Here is a 20,961-nt window from a genome sequence, read left to right on the forward strand (position 1 = left end):
TTCAGGGGTATCACTTTTGCTTCTGGGAGACCCCCATGAAGTAGGGGGGACAAACCGTGGCTTCCCAAGCAGTGGTGGAGCTATGATTGTTGCGGATTGAAGATCAGCTTGGGAATTTGGGAAGCTTCGTCCAGCAGAAGATAGGCTCAGTCATTCCCATCATTGCTTGGAACTGTGCTCTCTCTCACTCTGTATTTACTTTAATTTCCAGAAAAGAATTCCTCTAACAAATCTTACCTGTGTTTGCTTGAATGATGGAATTCAAAGAGGTTTCCAGAAGTAGATTTGGATCAGGTGGGGACCTATGGGACCTATGGGGGACCTAAGGGTCAGGTGTGCTATTAGGTGGGGGACTTTGGGGTTTGGTTTTGGCTGCAGGTAAGGGTTGTGTAGGTCAGGTGACTGAAGAGACATGGAAAGTCAGGACAAGTGAGGTCTCAGACCCCTCCCAGCTGGACCAGTTTTATGATGGGTGCCTCTGTGGAGAAGGTTCCATACTGGGGGAGTTGGGTGTCTTTGAAGGACCCTGCCCACATTCTCTCCACTTGCAGGGTAAGGCACAGATCCTCTGCATGACCAGCAAACCCAACATTGTCTGACACCTTTGTCCCTTCCAGCCTCCCCCTGCTCCTCCTGTCCCTGGTGTCCTAAGGTTCAGCCACAGTAGTCTTCCTTTTTCTGGTCCTTTAAGGCACCTCGCTTGCTTCTGCCTTAGGGCCATGGAACAGGCTGGAATTCTCTGTTCTGCCCCTTCTTCTAGTGTAATCCTACTCATTCTGTTGGTCGCAGCCCAGGGGACTTCCCGTGAGAAGCCTTTCTCAGGCTTCTGCATCACACAGTGCTGGTGGGAGGCTTTGTTTGGATGGTCTTTTACATGAGTGGCACCCCTTGGGGTACAATGCCATAGGAAGTGTGATAAATGAGGGCCCCTGAGCTGTGAGCTGTGTACTGCTGCTTTCTTGCCTTTCCCAGTCAAGCCAGTTGCTCCTATTAAATGCCACTGCCATGGCTTATGTCATGGTTAGAATTTTACAGCTATTTGAGTTAATATTCATTAAGGCCTATCTTCTCTGCTAGATTCAAGCACTAGGAGGTCAGGACTGTGCCAGTCTTGCCGTGCACCTAGCCTGGTGTCTGGTGCAGACTAAGTGCTGAGCAAAGGTTTGTTGATGGACGAAATGAGTAAAATAACTAACAATGAAAAGAACCAGTCGTCATGCTCCATGCAGTGTGTATCCAGAAAGGCAGCCTTTCCCAACCTCCCCAGAGGATTATTTCTGCCTGCCTTCTATTACTAAGGCATCTCATGTGGCTAGACTGTATATGTGTGTGAGGGGATGTAATGGGCAGTATGTATGAATGTGAGTAAAGAAGGGCCAATAGCAAAAGAAGTTAAAATGTTAGTAAATCCAAGCCATAAAGCCACTCCTATGCAATTTGTTCTTTTGCTTGCTTGTTCATTCATTTATCAAGTAATAAGTGCATACTGCATGCCAGGAAATATGCTGGCCAATGAGAGGGTTTCCAGTATGAACAGGACGTTGTCCTGTCCCCAAGAAACTCCTAACACAGTAAGAGAAAGGAAATATTTATAGTAGCAGCCACCCTAACAACAATAATACACCTGCTGGTTTTTAAACAGTCACCGTATGCCAGATATTTCCATACACACTTTTAGATACTGGCTCATTCAATTTTTTTCAACAACTCTCTGAGGTAGGAACATTATTCCTATGGGTTAGGAAATCGAGACACAGAGAGGTTAAGTTGTTTTCTCAGGGCCACACAGCAACTTTATATTCTAATCTCTATGCCATGCCATTGCAGGTACAAAGTAGAACAGGAGGAGTATCCACAAATGCACAAAGAGTGTCACAGGAGTTCAGAGTGCTCCAGTGAGCTCGGGAACCTGGGAAGTCTTTGTGGAAGAGTAGCATTTGAGCTCGAACATTAGGGAGGATCTGGAGAACTTCTCAGCGGGGGACGGTTGTAGAGGGCGTGGCCTGGTGGAGAAGACAGGCAGAGCAAAGGCAGAGGGATGAGGAAGGGTGGAGGGATCTGGGGAAACTGAGGGCAGTTCAGTGTGGCTGGAGGTGAGGGTATGTGAGGAGGAGGAGGAGGGCAGAGAAGGCTGAAGAAGAGGGACTGGTCTGGGTAGGCTCTCAGGTGCCACTGAAATCCTCATCATGGATTATGAGTAGGGGACAATGAGGACATGGTCTGCTCCTCTGCCTGTGGTTCCTCTGATGTGAGAGACAGCTTGGCATCTCTAACTCAGCCAGGTGAGCGGGGGTGCTGGGAGTCTCAGGTAAAGCTGCTCACTGGGGGAGGAGGCAACACAGACTCCAGTGATGCTCCTAGGTGACAAGGTTCTCTACTGCTCAAGAGGCCCCACCCAGATGGCCGGCAAAGGTCACTCATCAAACTGAGCAATACTCTGAGCCTGCTGGGCCAGTTGCTGGCAGAGTGGGCAAATCTTGATAAAGGTCCTTGAGAATCCATACTTTCCCCTGCACAGAATTTACCCATGCCAAGAGATGTCCTTACTTGCTTTGACCAAGAATTTCCAGTTTGCCTCCACTAGAGAGAGTGAGAGATAGATTGGGGTGGGGAAGAGGAGATTGTGAATGTGTTTGCTGTGCCAGGGACTTCAGGAGAGGTTCGGTGGGGGTTGCTGGGAGCAGCTGACAGAACATATGAATCCTGTCATTGTAAGTGAAGATTAACCAGTGGAGAGAATGGGCCTTTGCTGGCAGCCACTGGATTAACAGCTTGTAGATTTCAATAGTCAGTTAAAGCTGAGTTTATCACGCATGCTGTGAAACCTGGCTTTTTAAGATGAGCTATGCCGTTGTCGCTGGAAGTGTCTGAAAGTCAGAGGGAAGGTGATTTGCAGCCTGAAGACGCTGCCCCTCAGACAGGAATCAGGGCTCCTATAGCAGCAGCCAGGGCGCAGAGATCCTGCTGATTGCCTGAAACCATGAATTTGAGTTGCTAACTCCCCAAGAAAAGGCAGATGCTATTTTCAGGATAATGACTGAGAGGAATCCGCTCACAAAGCCACTGCAATGCCCCACGGACAACTGGGTAAAGCTCTAAATGTTTGGCCCAGAAGCCTCATCCTTTCCCCTGGGGTGCATCCTGAGCCCATTTAGAGTCTCACTTCCTGGGCACCCTCACTGGCCTGTCCTCACAGGACCAACCCACTCCACCCCTGCTGAATGGTGCAGCATTTCTGCCTCAAGTCCTTGTCCCTGCTTTCACCTGTCCAAATTCTTCCCCCTCACCAAGTCCAAGTACACTGTTTGTGTACTCATCCCATGCCCCATCCTCCCCAGGGGGCAAGACATCCTCTGCTCCTGCAGGAACATCTCTCTGTGTCATAGCTTGTGGATGGTTATAACAAGACTCTTAACAGGTTGTAAATTCCAGAAGGCAGATGGTGCTTTTGAGCTTCCCTGTGTGTCTTGCATGTAGTCCAGTTGGCCAAGTACCTTGCCCATGGCCACCATATCATATACTGTGTGTTCATTCTTAGCTTTCCCATCATATTCTTTTATCCACAGTAGCCAACTCACTGATTCCCAATGTACTGTGAATTTTCATGTCCCTGGGCCACTCATTCATTCATGTATTCAACATATATTTTTGGAGTGCCTATATATGATGGACCATTCCATTTCTAAGACTCAGGGGTGAGCACATGACTCAGACATAGCCATTCAGAGCACTCCATTCTCTTACCCCCTCCCCACCCCCCCCAAGATCAGTTACATACAGATGGGCAGGTGCTGCAAGTCACACCATTGAAATTCAACTCCAATACTTATGTGGGCACTCTTAGGGAAGCAGCATGTACTTTCCTCTGAAGTTGCTTAATAACAAGTGTCAGCCTGGAGCTTCTGGGGGCCACTCATGAGTAGGGAAAATTGAGTCCCACCAAGGAAAGCAGATCTGAAAGGCAGAGAGCTGGAGACTCCTGGTGACATCCATTGAGTACCTAGATCCAGCTATGACTGAAGTACCCCTAGACTGTTCAGTTATAGGAGCCAACCAGTCCCCTTTCCTGCATCAGCCAGTGTAATCTGGACTCTTCTACAATGTGCAGTCAGCGCTTTCATTAAAATAAAGGTAGTATGTTGGCTTTCATGCGTTTGAAAAACGGTCCTTTTTTCTCCTGGTTGTTCTAAACCTGGGTCTAGAATATCCTTTGCTTTCTTGCTATCTGGAGTGCAGAGAGTACTGGTGGAGGGGTTCTTTGCTTGTCTGTATCATGTGTGCCTGGCCTCCAGGCCTCACTTGGTTGGAGACTCCTGCTTTGTCTCGAAGCCAGCCTGACATGGGCTCCTCTCCCATCTCCTGGAGTGCATGAGACCAGTAGCACACACAGAATGAATGATGGGCTCTGGACAGTGGAAGGAAGTGGATTCAGAGACCATCGCTCAATCTGGTTCAGCTTGATTAATAATTAGGTGTTAGGGGGCGCCTGGGTGGCTTAGTCGGTTAAGCGTCCGACTTTCGCTTAGGTCATGATCTCGCGGTTCGTGGGTTCGAGCCCCGCGTCGGTCTCTGTGCTGACTGCCAGCTCAGAGCCTGGAGCCTATTTCAGAGTCTGTATCTCCCTCTCTCTGACCCTCCCCTGCTCACGCTGTCTCTCTCTCTCTCCTAGAAATAAATAAAAATGTTTTAAAAAAAAAAAAATAATTAGGTGTTAGTATCCTGCAGGATTTAAACATGAGCAGTTTTTTTTCTTTTTTCTTTTTCCTTTTTTTATTGGGTATATATTTTTGTCATTGCTGCTGTTGTTTTTATACTGGGTTTAGTTGCCATGCCTCTTCTGCCTCTTGAGATCCTGAGGTCCCATCATCGCCCCAGGGACTAGGATGTTCCCGCACACTTAACGAAGTCTGCAACGGGTGTATTTTTAGTCGGCTTGTTTGCATCTGTTCTCTCCCTGTTCCCTGCCTGATTGACACCCGCTGGGTGAGAGGCACAGGAGCATAACTTGGCTATGGGAGAGATTGGCTGCACTGGCGGGCTTCACAGCACCCCTGTTTCTAGCCTGGGAGGGGGCACGGAGATTTCCATCTCCGTTAGCTCACCTAGCTTCTTTGTTCAAATGGACTGCCAGGAGGTAAACTGGGCTTATTTGCCACCTCTCCATGGCTGGTAGATGAGAGAAACAAGAGGCATCACTGTTACAAACCCCTCTAAGGTTCAGGATGGCCTGGTGGAGAGAGGTGTTTCCAAGGTGCCTCATCTGTGGCATAGAGAAGCTTGTCACAGCAGAGACAGCCCTTGCTCTCTGTTGGGGTACCCACAGCCCATTGCCAGGGGCTGCTCAGGGTCCAGGCAGGAAGCAGATGACACAAGAAGGGGGTCGAAGAGAGTTTAGTGAAGGGACAGGTCACAAGGGTGTAGGTTTGAAGGAGCTAGCAGGGGATCAAAAGTACCTTGGGATGAAGGACAGCAAGAAAATGTTCCCACATTTGTCTCTCACCTGACATGAGAAATGCAGCACATCCAGGGAAAGTGATGGGTTCAGGTGCTGGCCAACAGGACCTGCGCTTTCTAGTAGAGCAGTACAGCCATTGTCAAGCTGGAGCTGGGCTGCGACAGAGCCGGGGACTGCAGGCCCTGCCCGCTCTACCTTCTCACCCTCTGGTCTCCTGCTGACTGGACCCAACTTTGTGGGGGAGGAAGTCTTATTGACGCAGTCCGTGGATGCTAGCCTCGGGGGGGCACTGAGCAAGCTGGAGGGGGTAGAGAGTGGACCTGAAAGGAAAAACAGACTGCTCTTGAGCGCTATCTCCTGTGTCATACAGGGCTTTCTGGATACAAGAAGCAGATCCACTCATGGTCACCCCCCAGGAGAAGCCAGTGATGGGACAGAGCCTCAAAGGTAGGAATGCACAGGGATGTGGAGTTCATGAAGATTTCTTATAAAGCTCCCTGGGGGAGACTGCGTGCAGATGCCATGTGAGGTGGCAGCAAAGTCTGGCATAGCTGGACTTGGCACTATTTGTAATGCTTACTACCTGCCCCCTCCCCCCACGTAGAAATTAATGAATGCTCATTTCAGTAAGCCACACAGCACAGAGGCCTGCAAAGGGAAAGGCTTACTCCTTCCTCCATCCACGGTCCCATCCCCCAAACCAAGAAAACAAACATTAACGGTTTTGTGTCTATCCTCTTCTCTATGCTCAAACACATTTAAATGTTTATAAAAGATCCCAAGTATTTTTCTTCAAATGTGGGATCACACAATGTGCATAGCCCTACAATCAATTGTTTCCTACTAAAACTAAACTGGATATCTTTGTAGATAAATCGATAGATATAGCCCCAACTCATCTTTTTAAATTGCTTCCTAATATTTCATTATACCCATATATAAAGATTTTTCTAGAAAATTACACTTCTCTTTCAATTAGCCAACGTAGAGTTCTTGGTGACCCAATGGGTCAAGTCACCATAAATAAGATTCATTTTTGGTCTCCAAGTACTTCTACTAGTCTAGTTAGTGCTGTTAAGAGTGGGCACAGGACAGAACTCATAGTACAAGGGAGCATTTACATGGCACACTGGTGGCCCAGTCATTAGATGGTTTGGGGGAAGTTGTGTTGGCTGAGAGGTCCTGGAAGGCCCCATGCAGGGGGAAGGGGTGGTTTGGGCTGGACCTTAGAAGGAGGGAGAGTCACCATTGCTATTTTAAACATGTGTAACAGTACTGATTAGTGACTAACAAAGTGTTAGGAGGCAGAGGGTCTGCTGGGTCTATGCTGAGGTGAGACAGCAATCATTTGTTAGTGACATCATTTGGATGCAAAAAAGAGAGGAATGTCATTCCAAGTTCTTGAAATCAGTGGGTTTTTTCCAAGTAGGTTTATTATCCTTGTTGCCCATAATCTTTTCACACTCTCTATTTGTGTAACAAACTCTTTTCGTTGAAAGCTCCTGTGTCAACTCGAGTCTTGTCTGTGTCTAAATGATCTCAAATTTGAAATCAGGCATGTTTCTGTTAATGAGGTTTGACATGATGTGCATTAGCCAGTGAATACCACTGGCCTCGCAGGTCTGTATCTTAGCCAAAGGGCATCTCAACACAGGCTGCAATCAGTTCAGCACTCTGTGCAGCACTCTGGGTAGTGTGGGAGAGCGGCGGTCAAGAGCAGGCTTCCCTCCTAGCCACACCGTGGGTTCCCCTGACTTTGGTCTGGCTTCCTCCTGCCATCGCCTTACCTTAGCCTCCACCCCTCTTCTGCCTCCTTCACCAGCATCTCCAAAGGCATTCCCTCAGCTTCCAGGTGGCCAATCATTCTCTCTGGCTACCCATTTGTACCCCCTTCCCAGGTACTTTCTTCTCCATACGTTCTCTTAGGTTTCTGACCAGCTTACGTGAACCTCATCTCTTAGAGTCCTTGTCTAGGGCAGCAACACTTTGATCCAGCCCTGGTTTATTTCTCAAGGTCTACAACCCGGGTCCCACTTTCTCTTCATTCCCCTGGCTCCAGTTCTGAACTCCCTAGAACATTCCAGAATTCCCCACCTCCTTACCTTTCTGTAGCTGTAACTCTTGACTCTTCCAAGATTTGTGGGCATAAAAATTCACCATCCATCTCCAGTGCAAAGTTACACTTTATGCCTCTTTATTCAGAAGCCTTAGGAATCATTACAAGCTCTGACAAGGAATGAAAGAGATACAGAACTTGATGCAATCCCCTTTAAATGGGAAAAACTCCCAGTTATGAACCATGTGGGGGAGACAGATTCTTGCCTTAAAGAGGTGGTGCCAGGAATTGCTTTTCCTCTCACGGCATTCTCCAAGCTGCTGAAATATCTCCCCTCATTATTGGGAACCTATATAAAAGCCGGTAAACTTTTATTGCAGGCATATTATAGCTTTACTTCAAAACACTGCCTCCTCCTCCTCTGCTTGGCAGCACTGAAAGATGGATTTCATAGGCAATTTGCAGCTGCCATTCAGACCCCCTTTGAGCAAGCAGGGTGGTGGGCAGTCACTCTGCAAGCCCCTCAGACAGCCTCATCTGGTCCAGGCTCACTCACCCCGGAGCTCCCACTTGGCCGAGCCTTGCCTCATCCAGGGCCCTGAAGGAAGGTCGTGGGACCACCTGCATGGAAAGAGAGAGCATCCTCAGGGTGGGAGGGTGGTTCCCAATTTGGGTAGCTGCAAGAAGACTCTAGAAAGACTCAGGGACTGGCCAGAGTGGCCCCAGTTGAAATGGAAATTGTCAGGAGAAGCAGGGTCACTCTCTGGACTTGAGTCTTATAGGAACAAGTCCCCAGCCCCCTGCTAGGTGACTCAGACACTAAATATGATGACAGTCAGAGAGTTGGATGGGGAGCCTCAGCTCTGACATTCAACTCTTCTGTATTTTCCTTTTTTTTTTTTTTTTGAGTAGGCTCCATACCCAATATGGGGCTTGAGCTTATGACGCTGAGATCAAGAATTGGAAGCTCTACCCACTGAGTCAGCCAGGTGCCCCTCAACTCTTCTGTATTTTCATCTTGATTTCTCCATTCATGAGCTTCATGTACTCAAGCAACAACTTCATTTCTTTGCTCCTTGGACTTCTCCTGTTTCAGGAGGAGTAATATGCTGTTGCAGGGGGAGGCAAGGAGTGAGCACAATAACATAGGTACATTTCCCAGTGCTGGTCTGAGCATGCAGTAGATGTGTGACTTATGTGGGGCCTCTCCTTCCTGTACTGGATTGAAGCTGCTTCTCGGCAGTCATAGTTTTCCCCTCTCATTCAGTTCTCAGTGGTCCACTCATGTTAATTATTATTGGAAATACTTCTACCAGTTGAAGCACTGTAACTCTTGCAAAGCCAATGCTAAGCTGCTGCATGCCAATAGTTCTCTTTTCCACAAATGTTTTGGAACTGTTTAAAAAATATTTTTATTGCCTTCTCTTGATATTTTTTACATTCTCCATTTGTTGGCTTGCACTACCTGAGCTCTCTCAAATGGATATCTGGAATAAAGGCTAAAGTTGAGGTTCAGGATAATGAAAGGATGGTTCATACTTTTTAAACATCCCTTGTATACAACCAAATGGGGTTATGTATTTGGATATATAATAGTGAAACATTGCCCACTCTGGCCTAAAATGATTTGCAACTGACTCATTAGATCAGGGGTCAGTAAACAACAGCCTATGGGATAAATCGGTTTCACCATCTGTTTTCGTAAATAAAATTTCATTGGAACAGTGCTGTACTCTTTTGTTTACAAATTGACTATGGAAACTTTTCACTACAATGACAACACTGAGCAGACACCTTATAGCCTGCAAAGCCTAAAATATTTATTTACAGATAAATTTTGCCAGCCCCTATCCTGGATCATCTGCTGGTATGTTTCAAGTCTCCTGCCTCAGCTCCAAGGGAACACTGAGGAATTAACTCCACGCAGTCTGCTAGTCAAGCTCTCTAGCTGAGCCAGCCATTTACTGGGAAAACGTTGCTCATATGCGATATGTATATGTGGCATATATGCCACATGACATACATGTTGAGTATGCGTTTTAGGCAATTTGGACCTGTCCTGACAAATTCTTTAAATCTCAAGATTCATCTTGGAACCTACTGAAGGAAGACCCAGAAAGCAGTTAGCTCAGTGGCCAGCAGTCCTTGATGCTGATGTCAAGTGCTGATTGAGTGATTGAGTCAATACCTTAATAAGTAGCACCTTATGTTTATTAGGGTCTTATTTGTCTTTGCAGGACTATAAAGTGTGTTTTCACTTGATTCTGAGAAGTATACAAAACAGAGAGCCATCAAACACACACACACACACACACACACACACACACACACACACACACACAATCTTTTCAACCTCTCATTGAGCCTCATTCTGCCTTGCCTGCAGATAGACTTTTGGTATTAATCTTTTGGCTTTTATTTTGGTATTCATCCTGCCCAGACCTACACTTGACTCCTTGAACTCCTTAAGTCCTGGGCTAGGCCCCTTTACTATCACTTTCTGTCTGCCCTCACCTCAAGAATTTGCCTTCTGGTGCTTTCTGCTCAAGTTCCTGCCATTAACTCAGTATCAGACAACTTGCCCCCTATTAATACATTCTCTGGACGTTAATTAAAACCTTTAGGTACTTGGTAAGTGTTCATTTTTTTAAAAATAATTGTAGTACTGAGGTTAAGTATATTGACTTTCAAAGAGAAATGATGTGGTCTTTAAAATACCATGAAACTCCACTCTTGACCTCCCATTTTGGAGGGTACTTCAAGATCTTTGCACTAAGGTAGATATGTCACCTTTTGCTTCTTTCACCCTCTGACCAAAGCTATGGCTCCAGGACCCTTGCTTACCCTCAGTTTGACCTTGGCATGTGACATTTTGCTACACGCAAGGGCCCTGGTGTAGACCAAGACAGTACATGATGATATTGCTTCATTTAATAGAAGCAATTTCACCCTAGTGGTGGGGTTATAGCTCCCTCATAGAGTAGCAATAAATAGTTATTCAGCGTAATAGATTGGGTAGGCATGGAAAAAGACAGGAAAACTAATAATCAGATCCAGTAACCAGAATCTTTCTTGAGTTATAGAAGTCATAATGTTGTTAGTGGTCACATACTCCACACTCCTTATTTTAACAGTGAGAGCTGAGACTTAGCAGAAGTAGCTTTTCCAAGGTCTCCCTGGTAGTGGCATCACTGATGTTAGAACTCAGGTCTTCCAATTCATCCTGCACCAATAATTTCCTAAGGGAGGCAGTGTCTCAGAGACCCTTCAGGAGAGAAGGGGGTGATGAGACCAATTTTATCTGTTTGATTTATTTTGAAAAAAATGTTTTGTTCCCTAAAATGATTTGAAAGTCACTGCAGCAAAACATGCTGACTCTTGGTTTGGGAGATTAAACACCCTTAAAGGAAAACTGAAAAGTCATTATACAATTGGCTTCCATTTACTGAATGTCTATTGTGTTCCAGGTACTTGACACTCAGTGGCTCATTTAAGCTTAATAACATTCCCAGGAGGCAAATATTATGATCGTATTTTAAGCGGGGAGACTGAGTACTGTACAGTTTAAGACCCTTGTCTGAGATACACAGCAAGTAAATGGAGGAATTGGATTTCAGACTGAGTTCTTTCTGATTTTAAGATACATTCTTCCTCATTACCCCCAGCTTTCATGACATCCAGTCTCTTCCACACCCAGCTCCCAGGTGAGATTCCAGCCTTCCTCTGCAATCGCTGATTGCATATCATGTTCCTCTAGTCTGAAGAAGACCCCTCATCTTGTTTCCTAGGCAGCATTTAAAATCTGGACTGCGGCAGTTCCTTCTGGTTCACTCTTTCAGCCCCCCCCCCCCATCCTCATCTCCTGCTTGAGTACAAGACTCTCCTGTTCTGTAGAAAAGAAAATGAGCAGCACGTGGAAGTGACACATTCGTAAAGAGTGTAGCTGATGCTAATAGAGGATATGAATGAAACACTATTTTGAGATAAAAATCTATTGTTTTTCTTCAAACATCACTGATTCTTTTCCCTGAACAGTTTTGCATTTTTGGGAAAGTGTGGCGAGGGAATGAGTGTTTAAGCATGAGGAGACGGAGAGGCTTCTGGCTGCTATTTGTGGATAGGCTGAAAGCCTAGAGATCTTTCCCCTCCCCTATATGTCAGCTCTTCTCTGAAGGTAGGTGTGACTCTATTAAGTTCTTCCCTAAAAACTGCTTGCCCTGTTCTGGCCAGAGGTTTCAGGTGGTATTGATACTGGAATAGAGGCTCTTCAACCAGGAACATCTCCAGATGCCAAACAAACCTTTGCTTCTGGGGAGAAGACGCAGCCTATGGGGAAATAGGTTCTACTTACATAAATGGGTTAGAAAAAAGCTTAGGGCGGAAAGCCGTCACCACTTGGCAAAAGCACCCGAGGTTAGCTAGCAAGATGTTGTAACTTGTTATATTACCTGCAGGACATTATTTTCCATCTGGTACTAATGTACCTTGATCACAAATACCATTTGCCTCCCAGACCCTTTGCTTCTTACACACACAGCTAATGATTACTCTCTCTGATTATTTTCTTCTTGTTTCTATGTGTAAGATCTTGTTTTCTTCATGTTCATCATGTGGGTAATATCTTGTGAGCTCAATAAATAAGGAGATGAAACCCCTGTGCAGGTCTCTTGTCTCCTGGACATTAGTCTCTCATATTCACTTCTGCCTCTGCTCTCTTGCTGGACAAGAGAGAACTCTAGATTCTTTGTCTGTGACACCTACTCATTGTCAGAGGAGGAGTCCTGAAGGCTGCATTATAACAGGACCCATACTGGTTATAGTATTCAGACAGATAGAGAAAATGCACATAACCAAGGCGTTATAGTTCCAGAGCTCTGCTCAGCATAAAGGCAAGATTGGGGAAGAAGAACCCTCAAACTATAGGCTCATCTATCCTTCTGGTACCTATTGTCAGCCACCACTAAAAATTACTTGTGTGAGGTCACCTTGTAGAGGAGTTCTAAGCAAGAGATAGTAAAAAAGAATTGGGGTCTGGTCCTGACTCAGCTATAGGCTCACTTTGATCTAGAGCAAGAGAAGTCCTTCTACAGTCTTTTACTTGTGGAAAAAAAAGGGAGTTGGACCATTTTGTCTTTTCCTGCTGCTCATACTTCTTCACCATAAAAGTGACATCCATAGCACTCAGGGGACACAGCTACTTCTGCTGCCCTCTGGTATATTTGTTGTGTCTACTGTGATTGTTTTTGTTGTATGTGGCACATGTGTGTGCAGTTACATGACATGATGAGGGTAGGGAGATGATGCCAGAAATTCAGGCGCCAAATGAGTGGTTCTGGACTCCTGAACCGCCCTTGAGTGGGGTCTGAGATATGGCTTAGAAGCAACCTTCCACTGCCCCAGCCATCCCTGTATCACTTTCTCTTCCCCAAAGCTTCCCCCTACATATGTGCTCTGCCCTAAGGAAAGCAGGCCAGCACTGTTAAGCCTTCCTACTCTTAGTACCATGTTCTCTTGTGCACAGAGCGAGCATGTTTTCCTTGGATAGACGTGAGAAAATGGTGGAGGTTTTGCCTGGTTTATGCTTGAAGAGTTCTCAGGGAGGGTCAGCTCATGGAGCTCACTATGCCAATACGGATTTTACCTTTAGCAGCAGAGGTGGTACCTGCAGTCTATAACCATAGGAGGACTACTTGTTGGTGGAATGACCAAGACAGAGATGCTCCTTTATGTTATTACTCAAAGGAGAACTCCAAGTTCAGGAATAGGGAACTAATGAAATCATACATCTACCTTGAAATTCCTTCTGGAATCTCCTTATCCTCTGGTATTGCAGGATGAGGGTTGTCCCCAAGTTGGGGATTCAGGTTTATTTCTCCCCTCATTTGTTTTAAAAACACCCATCTTCCTGATCTGGGACTGTGCCAGAAATCTCAGTGCAAATGCTTAGTCCCTTTCTGTTGAGGCATTGCTATCTTTAGATTCCCTTTTAAAAAACAGATGTTGTGTGCCTTGAAAAGAATATAGATATCTATAAGTTCTGTAACACCTCCATATAAGTTAGATTATCAAATACTCTCCAGTTTACAGAGAATAAACCCAAAGAGAATGGTAGACATAAAGAGTGAAATGTCAGAGGGCACCGCTTTCTTTGAAGCATAAGATGCTGCTTTAGGCCAGGTCTGGTTGATGTCCATGGGAAGATCTGGGCAACCAGGGGCAGCGTTCATAGAGTGGGCATAGAATGAGATGTGTATAGTTGGGTGGGCTCTGGAAGCTATGGTGGGCAGGAGCCAAAGCAGATATTAATTCCTAACATTTATTGAATATGTAGTTCCAGGAACATGCATTAGCTCATTTATCCTTGGAGCATCTTGTGACATAGGTGTAATTATTATGAGCTTCCTTTTATTGACAGGGATCCCAAGGCATAGAGAAGTTAAATATGTACACTAAAGGTCACAGAGTCAGGATCTGAAAACAGAGAGTATCACCCCTGGCACCTGTACTCTGTCTCTCTCTGTCTCTGTGTCTCTCTTTCTTTGCAGAGTTCACAAATACAAGACTGTGAAAGAATAAATATATGGAAGATATCTATGACTTTCAGATTCTCTTTGAGGTTCTTGTCATACAGTGATGACGATATTTTACACTGCACATTTCTTTAGTCTCTACAAAGTACTTTCACGTACATTAATTTTGTGGTGTGGGTCTACAGGCTGTCTGTATAAGAGAGAACATTTAGACTAAGGGGAAACCTACCTTCCAGAGTGATTGTTACCTCTGCCCCATAAAATTTTAGGCAGGGCTTCCATATCCTTTCTTCAAGCCTTATCCTCTGCTTCTCCCCCCTCGGATTCAGCCATGCATGTTGGGACCACAGAGCATGGGGTTCTCTTCAGAATAATGGGATCCCATCTGGTTAGCAGCCAATCATACTTGGGTGAATCCTGGGGTACTAGATTAAGTTTTCTTTGTTTTAATAATTGTATGCACTAGCCTAAATTACACTGGGTCAGTTTGGGGTGGTGGTGATGAAGAGGGGCGGAATGGAACAGGATTCTGTGGTTTTACAGGTCTGGATTCAGTCCTTCCTTGTTCATTCAATCACTCTTTTATTCATTCAAAAATATTTTGAGTAGTCATTCTGAGCCTAGTCCTGTGTGGATATGTACAGGAGATGGGGCAGAGAAAGGAGACTGGCCTCAAGGAGACTGGCCTCAAGGGGCTCCCAAGCCCAAAGGGGAGAGGACTCCCACCAGAAACAACTGCTCTACATAAGGCAGGGGAGAGGGTGATAGAGGGCTCCCAAAGACAAGAGGAGGTGAGCTCCTGGACAGTGGCAAGAGCCCTTTCTGCCTGTTGAAACTCCATCCATCTTTTGGCATCCAGCCCTAACACCTCCTTTCTCTCTAAATCTTATAGGCTTTTGTATTTACATGGATCTCCCTTATTTCCGGGACCATACAGCGTTTCTGTTCTCTTACTCTGCTTGACATTGTTCTTTTCTTGAGTTTTCTTTATATTCCTCATCTGGCCATGGAAGACCATGCTGTTATTCTTTTTCTGTCCACTATCCGGCAGGACTTTTCAAAATTCATTGTCAAGTAGAGTCACTCTAGGAACTTGCTAAAATGTTGGTTTGGATCCAGTAAGTCTTGTGTAGAACCTGAGATTCTGCATTTCTAATGAGTTCCCAGCTGATCCTGATGCTGTATGGACCTCACTTTGAGTTTTGAGGTTTCACAGTATTAGACACAGACCAAACCTTTCAAGCTAACTTGTTGATTTACTGAACTGGCTAATGGCCATGTCACTTCCTTTCTCTGACTCTCTTTTTCCTATAAGCCAGATGAGGAAATTTTTTAACAAAAAATTTTGTTGAGCTTGACAAGTGCTTGGTTTCTGTACTGCCATTTCTCTCTCCACTCTCTTAGCTAGCATTGATCATTGAAGGTGGTATTCTTTCTCAACATGTCCTGTTGAGAAGGATTTTCTCAGTATAGTACCCTAGGGAGTGACTTCTGATCCAACAAATTTGGCTCCAGGATGAATCCTTTTCACCACCCTCAATAAGATGTGTTTTCAGGTCTTTTCTCATGGAATGATTTGGGATGTGTGAGGAACCTGTCTTTACCACAAAGAGATGGCTCAGGACCTGGCCCACCATGAGAGATAAAGGCATTGCTGCTTCTGGGGTCTCATGCTAGAAAAATCCCTCTGCACAGGTCTGGGAACTGAGAGGAGGGGCAGGAAGGCAGAGAACAGGTGCTGGAAGCAGATGATTAAGTCAGTGGTTCTCAACCATGACTGCACATTAGAATAACTAAGAAAACCTTAACAAATAGTGATATCTGGGAGCCACTCCTAGATATTACATTTAATCGGTCTGGGACATGACCTGGGCAGCAACACGGAAAAGTCTCCCAGGTGAATCTAATGTGCAATCAGGACTGAGAACCACTGATTAAACCACTGATTAAGCCCATATGGTTGTGCTCAGCAAATGGCAAGAGATTGAGGAACTGGGCTCAACCTTCAATCCTGGGCTCGAGAGGAGCAGAGCCGTGACCTCCTTTCCCCCAACTGGCCATTTCTAGAGCTGCTTTAAGGTAAGTTCTTGGAAGGAGTTCTCGTTCAGTGGGCTTCCTGGTTAGAAAGTATCCCATCTCTAGAGGCCAACTCAAAGGTAAAGGATTTGAGGATTTTTTTTTTTTCTTACAATGGATCTATCCTCAAGAAAACACGGATTAAGGTAATCCCTGCTGAGATGATTTTTTTTGGGGGGGGATAGATGTTGTTATTACTGGCCCTGTGAATCTAGATTGGCTTTTCTTGTTGTCTAAGTGTTGTGGGGGGACCCCTTCTTCCTGTCTGGGGCTTGGTGTTGGGAGGCAGCTTTATTACTATCGTCCTCACTTCAAGGTTGTCCTTCTCTCATTTTCTTCCCTATATGAATGCCCATATCTTCCCAATCCTGCAGAGTTCAGCTCTCTGTTCAAGTGCAAGGGTTGGATCAGACTGATTCCCAGTAACGTGTCAGTGACTGAGCCCTACCCATACCCCAGCCCTCTTGGATTTGAAAAGAGGCTGCTTGCTGTCCAGTGTACAGAATTCCAGGCATTAGATGAAGAGAACTGAAGCACTTTCCCCATTACCATTAGGGGAGATTAGTCAGGCTTTAAAGGGGGAAGGGATGGTATTCCATGCTCCTCCGTGTCTCCTCTAATGGTGAGAAGAACAAGGCATTGTTAGGAACAAGCCAGATACCTGAAGTGCAGTCCATGCCTCTTGCCTCTTAAAAAAAGACAAAAGGGGGTATGCTTTAGACCTCTTCAACGTATTTCTAATTATAGTGCCCATTTGTAACCAAGACTTTGGCCTTCCAAGAAAGCTTGATTACGACATTCATAATTCATTGGCAGTCATTCTATTACCGATTCAATGATTTCTTCAGCCAAGGAGAGACTTTTGATCCTTTAAAAACTGATTTTTCACATTAGAATAGCAAAAGCAATTAGTTTTATTTTTAGCTCGGTTAAGCAAGAGCTCTAATGAAGCACAAAGGAGGTTTATTCCCTTCTTTCTTTCTACTATTATTTCCCATGAGGTGCTTTGGGAGAATTCAACCCAGAAGTTTGCCCCCTGCTGCCACTGGGTCTTTGTGGGATGCCCCTGGCTGCCTGAGGAAACCTACAGATGAGGAGTTTATGAAGGTGGAGGGTGGTTTCCAGAACTTGGTATGTAACCTTGTATTTCCTGAGGCCTAGACCCCCTGCTTCTACTCGTCTAAAGGTAGGGGGTGAAAATGGGTGTAGGGGTGCACTTGAGAGCCTTAGTTTCTAAACCCCATGTCTCCTATCTGGAGTTTCTGGCATGAACAGCTGAGAATAATAGCACTTGGCATTCAGGGGCCTTGTTCCAACAGTATGAGCTCAACTTAGCCCTCCCCCAACTCCCCTGCCTGGCAAAAAGGGTTTACACCTGGGCCTGGGCCACAGGTAGGACCACACACACATTTCTAACTCCTTTCCTTGACTCCCTCCCTGACCCTTTCCTCTGGAAAGTCCCTTTCCTCTAAGTTTGTGGGGACAAGCTTATGCCTGTCAGTGTAAATTCCCAGATGGTGGTGGACACATGGTGCCGTAACCTGGTCAGACTTCTTACCCACTCAGACACCTACAGGGTCCAGGGAGGCAACTTACAAGAAGAAGCTGATGGTGGTGACAAGTGTGGTGACCTTCAGAGGCCAGATTCAGTCTAATGGACACAAACCACTCTTCAATTACAAGACTATTTTCAGGTTGAGCTCCTGGTCTGATGTCAAATTTTCTAAGAGCAGCTGAAAATCCAGATTATAAAATGGAAAATCCCCTTCTTTTAAAACATTCAATGAATTTAATTTTCTTTAAAACCCTGTGTGGGCCCCAACCCCACAACTGGCAGCCACCATATTATTTCCTCAGCTTCAAGCTTTGAGAGTATAACCCACAGAACCTCTGTTTTAAAGCATCTTTGAGCTCCAGTTGCCTCTGGTAGCCTGACAGATTGGGCAGAAGAGCCAGTCCTACATGCCCCCGGCTCACAGCTGTAGGGTCTCCACAGTCACACAGCATTTGCTGGTGGCCTCAAGTCAAGAATCCCTTCTGCCAGTACCACACAAAATGCATGGTGATGTTCTTTGACGTGTGGTGTCAATTTTTGTACCATTTTTACTGTTGTCCAATTTTAATGAAAAATGAGGAAAATGCTTTCTCCCCTGGAATGGATTAGATAAGGAAGAGAAAATAAGACTTCTCTACTGTTGGTTTCTGCACAATTTTTTTGTGGGGAAGGCGCTATTGAGATTTAGCACCGAAGAGGCGCTATGGGAATACGTACTGTGGACCAAAGACTGGGGAAGCCACAGGGCAGAGTGGGCTTCCCAGACCTAGTTCCTGCTCTCGATAGGCTTCTAGTCACAGGACTTGGCCACACACCTCTCTGCATGTTTCCCAGCCCTTAGCACATAATGGGGACTTAATGAATTAAATAAAGACCGCAACCCATGTGAGACACAAAATGGAGGAAGGCAAAACAGAACGTCCAACTAAAGTCATCAAACTGTTTCATCTTGATCTGGGGATTTTATTTTTCATGAATCTGATCTTGCACATCCTACCATCATTTTCTCTTGGTGAGCAACAGCCTGTTTTGACAGAGTAGTATTGCAAACTGATACAGAATAATAATACCATTATATAAGGATATTGGCCAGAAAACCTGAGATGGGGCTAGCAGAGGGAGGCAGCAATAGCAGAAAACAGGCAAAAATACATTCCTTCTGAATCCTCCTCTCCTTTTCCCTTTTCTTAGTTTATCCTAACTCTAGCCCCTAAGCTATTTCTAGGAAAAATGGAGCATTGTTGTGTGTCTCCTCATCTCTAGGCCCTGAAAAATTGCCTGCCATTCTCAGGGAGAGAGTATACAAATTGGACTCCAGCGGTGGCCAGCGTGGGGTGTTGGATGAGCCTCTGACAGAGGATATGAATCTTGGCCCCAGGTCCCGGTGAAGGATGGCGGGGCTGACAAGCCTACATCAAACATGCCTCTGTTCTGGGGGAGCCATCACTCACCTCTCTGAACTCTTGTGGTACATGCTAATGAGGGCCCAGCTCCTGTACCATCCCTGCTCGAAGGCTAGGGGTGGGAGGGGGCTTGGCCTCTGTGCAGATGTAGGAAGGGCAGCCCTTAAAATTGTGAGCAACATTTCACTCCACCCTTCCTACTTTTTAGGCAGTCTCCACTTGTAGGGGCCTTTTTCCTCTCTGTCTTCATTTCACCTTCTTGGTCAGGTCATTTATCCTGCCTAGGGCATGGACTCCCTTCCCAAATAACTTACTGAATGCTCTTAAGAATTGTATGTGTTACTCATTCCTCTTGGTGGCTCTCATGTTCACACAGAGACGCCAGGCACAGGACAAATGCTAAACCTAAGGAACAAATGGCTGATTGTCACATTTTAGAGAACTGCTGGGGAATGATCTTGAGAGCCTTGTGAACACAGAGGTTCCCTTTTTACCAACAGGTGGCCCTGTCAGCTGAGGGGCAACTGAGCACACCCGGTGACCATGGTGATGATGGCAAACTAACATCTATTAAGTGTCTGCCAGGTGCTATTAAGAGTGTCATATCCATAAATTCTCCCCTTCTGTCAGCTCCACGGTGGGCACAATGGTTACTCAGAAACAAACCAGGGCTCAGAGAGGTTAAAAGACTCACCAAGGTAGCTAAGAGGCATTGCTGGGAGATGATCCAAAAATCCTGCCTTTCCATAATAAAAATGTGGAGGCTTAGTCTGCTCAAATGCCACTTCCTGTGTGAGGCATTCCCCAAATCCCACCCAATCCCTTGGACATGTAGAGTTTAAGAGCAAGGGACTTAAGACTTGAGTTTGGATCCTGTCTTTGACAGGTAGAAGCTATGTGATGTAAGGCAAATTCTGTAACTTCTCTGAGACTGCTTCCCACTTTATACAGTGGGATCAAGCTGGCCAGGCAGCTGTGTGGGTTAAATGGGAGGATGCAGGCAGACCCCAGTCCCCACACCTGCTTCTGCTACAGGGCAGGCCCTTGGCAGCCCACCTACCCTACTCCCAAATGTTTTATGCACATACTTGTCTTCCCCAGAAGGCTATCTAGGGGCAAATTCCATGTGTTACTCATCTTTGAAAATATGTCCTATGGAACTTTGGATAGAGTCAGTCAAATCAGGTGACTAGAATTGGGATGATAACAGCAACTAACCCTTATTAAATCTGAGTCCTTCTAGGTACCTGGCTGCATAGGTATTCTCATGCCTGTTGTAGTTGAGGGAATTGTGGCGTGGATAGATTGGGTCATTTACTTGGGATCCCACTATTGGCAAGTAAAGGAATTGGAGGTGGGCCCAGGTGGTCTAGATCCTGAGTCTGTGCTCTTAATCACTATCCCAGAGGGTGAGCCACTTACTCCAAGTCATGCAGCTAATTTAGTAGTGGAACCAGAGCCAGGGCTGGGGCTGACTCTGGGGACTGCCAGCCCAGAGCTCCTCACTGGAGGTGTGTGCCCTGTCATATGACGCTGTGATTAATTGTGAGGGAAGCTGTAGGAGGTTGACATTTCCCAGCCTCATCTGTGTTTCCTGCCTACACACTGGGCCCTGAATGTCAAAGCCCACCATGATGGTATGCAGGCGGGGAGGAGGGAAGCCCACTCACTATTATTAAGCAATTAAAAATATGGTCTAAGCAGATGTGGGACAACCACATTTCCCTGGTTATGTTGGGCAACAATGTAGCTGGCTATATCTCACACAGAGATTTAAAAGGGATTAAATGAGAAACAGCTCTTCTCAGCTCTGAGGGGAGGTGGCTCTGAGCACTGTGCACTCAGCACCTTTCTACCTCAGACACCCAAACAGCCTAGATGCTATA

This window comes from Crocuta crocuta, unplaced genomic scaffold, assembly GCF_008692635.1.
Source record: "Crocuta crocuta isolate KB4526 unplaced genomic scaffold, BGI_CrCroc_1.0 scaffold619, whole genome shotgun sequence".
Taxonomy (NCBI): Eukaryota; Metazoa; Chordata; class Mammalia; order Carnivora; family Hyaenidae; genus Crocuta; species Crocuta crocuta.